Source organism: Zea mays, chromosome 4 (genome assembly GCF_902167145.1).
Source record: "Zea mays cultivar B73 chromosome 4, Zm-B73-REFERENCE-NAM-5.0, whole genome shotgun sequence".
Lineage (NCBI taxonomy): Eukaryota > Viridiplantae > Streptophyta > Magnoliopsida > Poales > Poaceae > Zea > Zea mays.
Window position 1 is genome coordinate 190,369,474 of NC_050099.1, and position 10,956 is coordinate 190,380,429.

At 44.7% G+C, this 10,956-nt stretch overlaps 1 pseudogene; it reads left to right on the top strand.

Annotated features, from left to right (window-relative positions):
* Window positions 1-3,614: 3,614 nt before the first annotated feature.
* LOC103655777 (trimethyltridecatetraene synthase-like) lies at window positions 3,615-9,416 on the top strand (annotated as a pseudogene).
* Window positions 9,417-10,956: the final 1,540 nt, after the last annotated feature.

Genomic DNA, 10,956 nt, shown 5'->3' on the forward strand with positions numbered 1-10,956 from the left:
TTTAGAGAATGTTTCAAATGTTTTTTTTAATCTTTTAATCTCTTATTAGAAAACTCATTTTTTATAAAACTTGAGAGAACATTTTTTTTCTAAATTTCCAAAATATGAATTTCAGGTGTTACAAATCCTACCCCCTTAACAGAAATCTCGTCCTCGAGATTTGTAGAAAAGGGATGCAACCAGTTTGGTTTAGGAATCAAAAGTTTTGTTTCATGTTTTTTTTATACTAGCTAGTAGATGATTTGGAAAATATAGACATATATGTCTAGCCATCTATTAGGTCAGATGAGGTACGATTATGACAAGTATAGGTAATAGGTTGTGGCAAGGAAGAGTATAATAAGGAAAGACTTCATCCTGAACTGTGGATCTTGATTCCGCTGGCGATTCAACTTGATCTTTGAAGTCTTGAGTTGATGCTTATCTTTCTTTGATGTGGTTGGTCTCCTTTGGCCTTTCATCTTGGAGTTGCCATCTGAGTTAAGGACATATGGTTAGGATATATGTGAGTAGGATGGATTATATGGTGTAGGTAGGTTAGAATCTCTTGCTAGGTTAAAATTGAGGGGTTATGCAACTATCGGATGGTTAAGGTAGTTGCATATGGCCAAGTCGATCTGTCATTCTTAATTTAGTGCAGGGTGAACTAAGTTAAGACCTGTTCTATAGGAGTAGAGTCTAAACTATTTTATCAGTATTATCTAACATGTTTGATAAGTCACTTTAGATTAGATCAGATCTAGGTTAGATTGGTGTGACTAGTTTGACTAGATAAGATCTAATTAATTTGCATTAGATCATGGTTGTTAAACTATGGTGGATAAGTATGCTTATTACGATAAGATGAAATAGAATCTTTTGAGATTAGTTAGATTTATTAAGATGAGATAAAATCTTTTTAAGATAAGATGAATCTATTAAGATAAGAGAGAATCTTATTAAGATAAGATGAATTGGTTAGAATGAGATCTTTTAGGATAAGATAAATCTCTTAAGCTAGATATATTCCAATGGGGATAATCTAGGTTGTCTAGTTATTTTATAAATATTTTTTATACCTATGTGTATATGCAGATGCAATTGTGGACATTACTCCACAACTCATCACACTCAATCAAAGATCCATATCAAACAAGTATCATAAGAACAAGCATTCAAGCATATAGATACAAAAAAAATAGTTTTGTTTTTTTTCCTAAGAGTAGGTCTCCTATTCTTAAAAGTCACTTTGGGCATAGGATTTCAAAGTGTGAAATCCAAGTTTGTCCTTAGAAGGAAAAGGTAAGAATAATCAGAGTAAAGCGGAAATAGATGAGAAAAGATTAAGAAAAGTTTAGAAAAGAATCAGAGTAGCAAAGGTAAGTAGTAATGGTTGTCCAGTTCTATCTAGGTTTCGTCCTACAGTCAACTTTCCTCTGATACCACTTCTGTCACACCCGGGTTTTAGGGGCACCAAGACCCGGGCGCGAACATAAACACCAGATATGCTGGGACCAAGTCTCACACATATGATGTATAGTGGCACAGGATCGAATGTCACATCTTTATATATAACAGGAGTTCTATACAAAATAAATAATTACATTACAAGGAGACAACGGTCCAGCAACCCAAAGTTGACTGGGAGACGACGGCCTAGACCTCTCACGAACACATCGCAGCATCCTCCAAGCGCCTCATCCTGCGGTACCTGTTCTTGACCTGTGGGGGTGTGAGACAGCAAGAGTGAGCTCACATACGTTCATCGCTCAACAAGTTGTGGGGAATAATGTGTATGAACTCGCCAAAGGTGGGAGCTCATGTGAAGTGTAAGGCTTACCAAAGAGGATGGCTGAAGCTGAGCATTGCTTTTAAAGTTGGTCAAAATTTTATTAGCCATTACTAAGTACAAGTAAATACCAACCCAATTAAATAGTAGAACAGAAGTAACAACATCACCTGCGATGCAATGCATATGACAAATTGAATTTAAGTTCCATAGATTAATCATGTGAGTGTCCGAGCCGCTCATGACCGTGAGCACGGCTAGTATACCAGTTTTACACTCTGCAGAGGTTGCGCATCTTTACCCACAAGTCATGTTACCCATCTGCCAAGGGATCGCGACTTCCCATACACCTCTACTGAGGAGGCGAGGCAGGGTAACACTACGAGGCCTTTACAAAGTTCCACTAGCTTCAGAAAACCCGCTACAGTTTATAGGAAGCTCCAATGCAGGAATCCCTTGCAGGACCGCCATCGCAGCAAAATCCTCCCGAGGGCCTCCCTACACTGACCACTCCCCTACTGCCCTTGCCCCTTTCGGGTAAGGTAGTCCTCCACTAGCTTTCCTAATTAATCAGCCAAGGGCGTCCCATTAAACCCTTGTGGTAGCACTGTTTTCCCGGGTGGTCGCTCCATGTTCCAATTAACATAATGATCTTATCATGAACGATAAATAACAACGGATAACAAAAGTATAATCATGAGTAATGTATCTTCATACCCAAAACCACATAAAGCACTAGCAAGTACTACCCAAAAAGTTCAGTGGTAACAAGGTATAAAGATAATCAAACTAGGGTAACCTATTGGGTCCCATCAAAATTAACCTATGCAGATCATTATGATTAATCAGAACATGGCTGGGTAAAAAGAAGTGATCAAGGGCACAACTTGCCTGGGACTTGAGATTCCAGGTACCAGGATGATCTTCAGATTCTCGTGACCTCACTGCTAAATGTAGCAATACATACAAACATGGTATAGACAAAATTAACATCACATCAACCAGAAGTACAAACTGAATAATAACGATCTACGCGATGCTACGAGATCGTGGGTTCGAGAACCGCTAAATTCGGGGTTACGGTTATGAAGTTATGAATTTCCTAAGGTTTTATGTATTTGATACGAGATTAATTAAGAGATAAATTTTAATACCATTTTCATGTCTAAACAAAGATACAGGGTAATAAACAACATTATTATAGGATTATAGGAATTGGAATGGATTAATTTAGACTTCATATGAATTTCTTATGAATTAAACAAATTCTAGCCTTTATTTTTTTGCATTAAAAATCATTTTCTAAAACCTTTTATCTGATTTCTTAACTTCCTGGACTGGGCGCACTAATTACAGAAAACACAGGGGCTATTCTAGAAGATTCTCCAGACTCAGATTCTACCCGCGGTGGACGGCGGGTTAATTCATCGAAACTCGAGGGACTCTTTAAGAAAGTGACCGCGGTGAAGGGGTATGCGCAATTTCTAGCCCTCCGATTAACTACACACGGTGCCGATTAGAACCGATCTCCTCTGAATCGATAACCAACCCCGGCCACGACTAACTCCCCCACGCTCTATCCTTGGACGCTCGATTAGAAACCGACGGATGTGATTTGATACGACCAAGGGCCATTTAGGTTCCGATCTGGACCATCCATCACATATCCGACGGCCAGCCCAGCTTCTTCCCCAACGCGATTTTCCCCTCGGCCGACGCTGCACTTGGTTCGCGGCAGCGCAGCCCCATCGTGATCCCGTCCGGTGATCCGACGACCTAATCCTCGAGCCAAATAGTGCTAACCTATGCCCGAGTCATGGCGGATAAGACAAGGGTGACATTACCGATGGTGAGGACGGAGAAAAGCAGGTCCACGGCGTACAGTGGATTCATGGTGTCGCTGCGCGATGACGAGAAATTCGCCGCCATCCCATCGATCACAGTTCCTAGCATCGCAACGAAAACGTCCCAGGGCACCTGGCGAAGCACTCAAATTTGTCTCCGCTCCCTAAACGGTCGTGTGTGCTAGGAATCAATGGCGTCAACGGTGGTCCACCGCGCCGCTGCGTGAGGCCTTGGCAAGCTTGGATCTTCCAGTTGCCATAGTCAGGAGAGGCGGCTGCATATATAGGTGTGCGATGCGGTGTTCCATCCTGAGAAGTCCGCGCGACGCCGGCGGACCGACCCGAGATACCAGGCGGCGGCATAGCAAATTCGTTGAAGTCCGATGCCAACGGCGGAGGCGAGCCTGACATGTGGGTCCCAGAAGTCAGTGGCTAGTGGGAGTGGGCGAGATGCGCGCAACCGGGGCCAAGCCCACGAAGCCAACGTCAGGTTTACACGCACGCGCGATTTGGAGTCTGGCGCGAGGGCCCGCCCAGTCAGCGCCCATGGTTTCTAGCTGGGCCGCGCGCGTGTGGAAAAAAAAATAAGAGTGGGCCGAGGCGAGGAGGATTTGGCCCAGTGCGTGGTTTGTTTCCTTTTTATTTTTTTTATTTTTGTTTTATTTTCTATTTTTCCTATTTCTTCCTCAATTTCAAATTTGAGTTCAAGTTTTTCATTCAAAATAATATGCACAACATAAAGCTTCAGCATGAATGCAAAACTATATATTTTTATATACATATTTATTTATTATCCTATTTTTGCAAATGCTTGTAGCTATATAGCTCACCCATAAATAGTTTATTCTAGAGAATTAATTTTCTATTAAGATATGTTTTCTTTAAAGGGTACCTTTCAATGTATAGGTAAAAGAGGAATAACTTCATTTCCCTAGTGGTCTTTTCATTTGTTCTTTTACTAAAAACATAATTATTATATCGTTACTGAGAGGAATATCCCATTTCAACACCATTTTATTATTCATTTGTTTCCTAGTCTCAAGTTGAAATCCGAATGTGAATATAAACCATATTATTTAAAGTATTACTATTTTATTCTCCTTTTCAGCAAATGCTTCAAATAGGCGAGGCATACACACTAATGCTAATAAAATTACTCTTTTTATGCACAAGCTAATTCAAATTTCATTCAAATATTAAATATTTATTATTTATTTACATTATTAGGACTAAACTCTTAATGTATTTTTTTTAAGAGATACCCTAATTTAAATTTTTTTAGAGAATGTTTCAAATGTTTTTTTAATCTTTTAATCTCTTATTAGAAAACTCATTTTTTATAAAACTTGAGAGAACATTTTTTTTCTAAATTTCCAAAATATGAATTTCAGGTGTTACACCAAGCCCGTAAAGACTCCGATGGGGACCGACGGACACACCGACCTCAACAAAGGTGGTAAGTCCGTTGATCAAAAGGCATACCGGTCAATGATAGGTTCTTTGCTTTACTTATGTGCTAGTAGACCGGATATTATGCTTAGCGTATGCATGTGTGCTAGATTTCAATCCGATCCTAAGGAGTGCCACTTAGTGGCGGTGAAGCGAATTCTTAGATATTTGGTTGCTACGCCTTGCTTCGGGCTCTGGTATCCAAAGGGGTCTACCTTTGACTTGGTTGGATACTCAGATTCCGACTATGCTGGATGTAAGGTCGATAGGAAGAGTACATCAGGGACGTGCCAATTCTTAGGAAGGTCCCTGGTGTCGTGGAACTCTAAGAAACAAACCTCCGTTGCCCTATCCACCGCTGAGGCCGAGTATGTTGCCGCAGGACAGTGTTGCGCACAACTACTTTGGATGAGGCAAACCCTCAGGGACTTTGGCTATAATTTGAGCAAAGTCCCACTCCTATGTGACAATGAGAGTGCTATCCGCATGGCGGAAAATCCTGTTGAACACAGCCGCACAAAGCACATTGACATCCGGCATCACTTTTTGAGAGACCACCAGCAAAAGGGGGATATCAAAGTGTTTCATGTTAGCACCGAGAACCAGCTAGCCGATATCTTTACCAAGCCTCTAGATGAGAAGACCTTTTGCAGGTTGCGTAGTGAGCTAAATGTCTTAGATTCGCGGAACTTGGATTGAATTGTAGCATACATGTATTTATGCTTTTTGATCATGTTCCTTTTTGCATTTTGTTGCTTATTATGGTGCTCAAGTTGTACAAACACTCCCTGGACCTCACAAGTCCGTTGCAAAGTGATGCACATGTTTAGGGGGAGATGTGTTACAACTTGACCCTTGGAGACTAACCATGTGCTTGAGTTTGATGATTTAGTCTCGAAGGAGGTTTGAAAGGGAAAAAGGTGGACTTGGACCATGATAGACTTCCACTGCACTCCGATGAGAGGGTAACTTATTCCAAGTTCATCTTAAAACTCTTATTGCCTATTTGCTCTTAATTGAAGAATTTGGTGAGGCAATGGGGTTAGAGGGCCACGATTGATCCCGTTTTGGTGCTTGATGCCAAAGGGGGAGAAAATAAAGGCCAAAGCGATAAATGGATCAGCTACCACTTGAGAGATTTTGAAAATAGTAGAATAGAGCTTTTTGTTTTGTCAAAACTCTTGCATTGTCTCTTTTGTCAAAAGTTGGCCTCTTGTGGGGAGAAATGTTGATTATGGGAAAAAGGGGGAGTTTTTGGAATCTTGAATCAATTTTCTTTGGAAAACCTCTCTTTATGTCTCTACCAGTGGATTTGACTTAGAGATAAGATTTTGAGTTTGATTTGCAAAAACAAACCAAGTGGTGGCAAAGGATGATCCATATATGCCAAATTGAATCAAAATGAATTTGAGTTTTTATTTGAAGTGATATTGCACTTGTTCTAGTTGCTTTATGTTGTGTTGGCATAAATCACCAAAAAGGGGGAGATTGAAAGGGAAATGTGCCTTTGGGCCATTTCTAAGTATTTTGGTGATTGAGTGCCAACACAAGTACTTAAATGTGAATCTATGCCCATGGATGAACAAAGTGCAAATCAAGAGCTAAGGTATGTTTCTAAGTCTTAGTACATTGGTTTTATGTACTAATATACTTGTCTAAGTATCAGAAACAGGAAGAAGAAGAAAAGAGGAGAGTTGGCTGTGAACAGCCAAGAGGCTATTTCGGTCTGGGGCACCGGACTGTCCGGTGGTGCACCGGACAGTGTCCGATGCGCCAGGTTGCCTCGAGCGAAGTGGCCGCTCTCGGGAATTCGCCGACGACGTACGACTAAAATTCACCGGACTGTCCGGTGTGCACCGGACTGTCCGGTGAGCCAACGGTCGGCCGGGCCAACGGTCGGCCGCAGAATCTGTGCGCGACACGTGGCCGGACCAACGGTCGGAAGGGGGCACCGGACTGTCCGGTGTGCACCGGACATGTCCAGTGCGCCAACGGCTCCCAGATCTGCAACGGTCGACTGCGCTGTTTAAGGAAGGAAATCGGGCACCGGACAGTGTCCGGTGTGCACCGGACTGTCCAGTGCGCCCGACGACAGAAGGCAAGGACAACCTTCCTGGTTTGTTCTCAACGGCTCCTAGCTGCCTTGGGGCTATAAAAGGGACCCCTAGGCGCATGGAGGAGCACACCAAGCATTCCTACAACATTCCTAAGCACCAAGACATCGATCTCGCAAACGGGATTGAAAAAAAGCAAGCAAAACACCGTGGTATTCAAGTGGGTCTTTGGACCGCTTGAGAGGGGTTGATTGCAACCCTCGTCCGTTGGGACGCCACAACGTGGAGTAGGCAAGCGTTGGTCTTGGCCGAACCACGGGATAAACCACTGTGTCATCTCTGTGATTGATCTCTTGTGGTATTGTGTTTTGTTGAGACTCCTTTCTAGCCACTTGGCATTTATTGTGCTAACACTTAACAAGTTTTTGTGGCTATAAGCTTAAGTTTTACAGGATCACCTATTCACCCCCCCTCTAGGTGCTCTCACTTCCCCGCGCAGCCGCCCCCGCTTCCATCCCCGCCATGCGCGCAGCCGCTCCCGCCTCCTTCCCCGCCATGCGCGCAGCCGCCTCCTTCCCCGCTCATGTCGCTCCGCTTCGGCTCCTTCCCCGTCGTCGTGGGCTCCTCCGCCAAGGTGGCCGAGGTCCTCGTCAAGACCCAGGACCTGGCGTACCTCGACCAGTCCCGCATGGCCTGCGACAAGCACACAGTGTACAACTACTCCGGCATGCTGTGGTCGCACTACGAGCCCTACTGGCGCCAGCTCCGCAAGCTGTGGGTCACGGAGCTGCTCAGCGCGCGCCAGCTCCACCTCACGGAGCGCGTGCGCGCCGAGGAGGTTCGCGCCATGCTGCGTGACCTGCACCCGGCCACGAGCACTAGCACGGCGGCGGTGGTGCTCAAGGAACGCCTACTCATGGCGACGCTCAACGTGATCTCGCGCATGGTGCTGGGCAAGAAGTATGTGGGCGAGGACGGCGCCGGGTCGGACGCCGCGGCCACGCCCGAGGAGTTCAGGTGGATGATCGAGGAGATCTTCTTCCTCAACGGCGCGCTGCACGTGGGCGACATGGTGTCGTGGCTCGGCTGGCTCGACGCGCACGGGTACGTGGGCAGGATGAAGCGGCTGGCGCAAAGTTCGACCGGTTCATCGAGCACGTGCTGCGCGAGCACGGCGAGCGGCGGCGACGGGAGGGCGGCGTGTTCGTGCCCGGGGACATGGTCGACATGCTGCTGTATCTGTGTTTAATAATCACATATTTTGCCATCACTATTGTACTCACGCCGCCCGTCGCTAGGGCCCTAAGTCCATTGAAGGATCGCAATTTGTGTTCTGTGGCATCGCACGGGCACGTTCCTAGTTATCACATAGGAGAGGAACTTTGGTTAATTTGTAACCATAGTCCCTAAGGGTTTGCCTCATCCAAAGCAATTGCGCGCAACAATGGCCTGCGGTAATATACTCGGCTTCGGCGGTAGAAAGAGCTACAGAATTTTACTTCTTTGAAGCCCATGACACTAGGGATCTTCCCAAGAACTGACAAGTCCCTGATGTGCTCTTTCTATCAATTTTACACACTGCCCAATCAGCATATGAATATCCTATTAAATCAAATGTGGATCCCCTGGGGGTACCAAAGGCCAAACTTAGGAGTATGAACTAAATATCTCAATATTCGTTTTACGACCCTAAGGTGAACTTCCTTAGGATCGGCTTGGAATCTTGCACACATGCATACAGAAAGCATTATATCCGGTCGAGAAGCACATAAATAGAGTAAAGATCCTATCACCGACCGGTATACCTTTTGATCTATGGATTTACCTCCCGTGTCGAGGTCGAGATGCACATTGGTTCCCATGGGTGTCTTGATGGGCTTGGCATCCTTCATCCCAAACTTGGTGAGTATGTCTTGAATGTACTTTGTTTGGCTAATGAAGGTGCCCTCTTGGAGTTGCTTCACTTGAAATCCTAAGAAATACTTCAACTCCCCCATCATAGACATCTCGAATTTTTGAACCATAATCCCACTAAACTCTTCACAAGTAGATTTATTAGTAGACCCAAATATGATATCATCAACATAAATTTGGCATAGAAACAAATCATTTGCGATTGTTTTAGTAAAGAGAGTAGGATCGACTTTTCCGACTTTGAAGCCATTAGCAATAAGAAAATCTCTTAGGCATTCATACATGCTCTTGGGGCTTGCTTGAGCACATAAAGCGCCTTAGAGAGTTTATAAACATGGTTAGGATACTCATTGTCTTTAAAGCCGGGAGATTGCTGAGAGCACCTAGAGGGGGGGGTGAATAGGTGGTCCTGTGAAACTTGAAACTTAATCCACAAAAACTTGATTAGGCGTTAGCACAATAATGCCAAGTGGCTAGAGAGAAGTCTCAACAAAACACAATAACCACAAGAGATCAATCACAGAGATGGCACAGTGGTTTATCCCGTGGTTCGGCCAAGACCAATGCTTGCCTACTCCACGTTGTGGCGTCCCAACGGACGAGGGTTGCAATCAACCCCTCTCAAGCGGTCCAAAGACCCACTTGAATACCACAGTGTTTTGCTTGCTTTACTATATCTCGTTTGCGAGGAATCTCCACACTTTGGAGCCTCTCGCCCTTACACTTTGATGTTCACAAAGAAGCACGGAGTAAGAGAGGGATGAGCAACTCACACAAGACACAAAGATCACAGCAAATACGCACACACAAGACCCAGACTTGAGCTCAAGAGACTATCACAAGTTTCACACTAAAACAGAGCTCAAATCACTAAGAATGTCGAACAAGTGCGCAAGAATGGAGTGTGAGTGATCAACAATGCTCAAAGGATGCTTGGTGTTCTCCTCCATGCACCTAGGGGTCCCTTTTATAGCCCCAAGGCAGCTAGGAGTCGTTGAGAGCAATCTGGGAAGGCAATTCTTGGCTTCTGTCGCCAGGCGCACCGGACAGTCCGGTGCACCACCGGACACTGTCCGGTGCGGATTTCCTTCCTTATTTGGCGAAGCCGATCGTTGGCAGCCTTGAAGCCGTTGGCGCACCGGACAGTCCGGTGCCCCCTACTAGTCGTTGGCTCGGCCACGTGTCCCGCGCGGATCGCGCGGCCGACCGTTGGCTCGACCGACCGTTGGCTCACCGGACAGTCCGGTGCACACCGGACAGTCCGGTGAATTTTAGCCGTACGCCGTTAATTTCTTCCCGAGAGCAGCAAGTTCGCCTGAGTCAGTCTGGCGCACCGGACACTGTCCGGTGCACCACCGAACACTGTCCGGTGCACCCAGACAGAGCTGGCTTTGGCTAAACAAGGCCATCTCTTCTCCAATTCGATTTCTCCTGTTTCCAGCACTTAGACACAATACATTAGTCTCTAAAACAATGTACTAAGTCTGATAAACATACCTTTATACTTGATTTGTACTTTGTCCACCATTTGACACTTAGGCACTTGTGTTGGACACTAAATCACCAAAACACTTAGAAATGGCCCAAGAGCACATTTCCCTTTCAATCTCCCCCTTTTTGGTGATTTATGCCAACACAACATAAAGCAAGTAGAACAAGTACAAAATCAATTCAAATAAGAACTCAAATTTGTTTTGAATCAGATTTGGCATATATGGATCATTCTTTGCCACCACTTGGTTTGTTTTTGCAAACCAAACTCAATTTCCTATCTCTTAATCAAACACACATGTTGAAACATAAAGAGAGATATTTCACGAGAAATTGATCAAGGATTCAAAAACTCCCCCTTTTTCACATAATTAAACCTTCTCCCCACAAGAGACCAATTTTTGACAATAAGAGGCAAACAAGAGTATTTTGACAA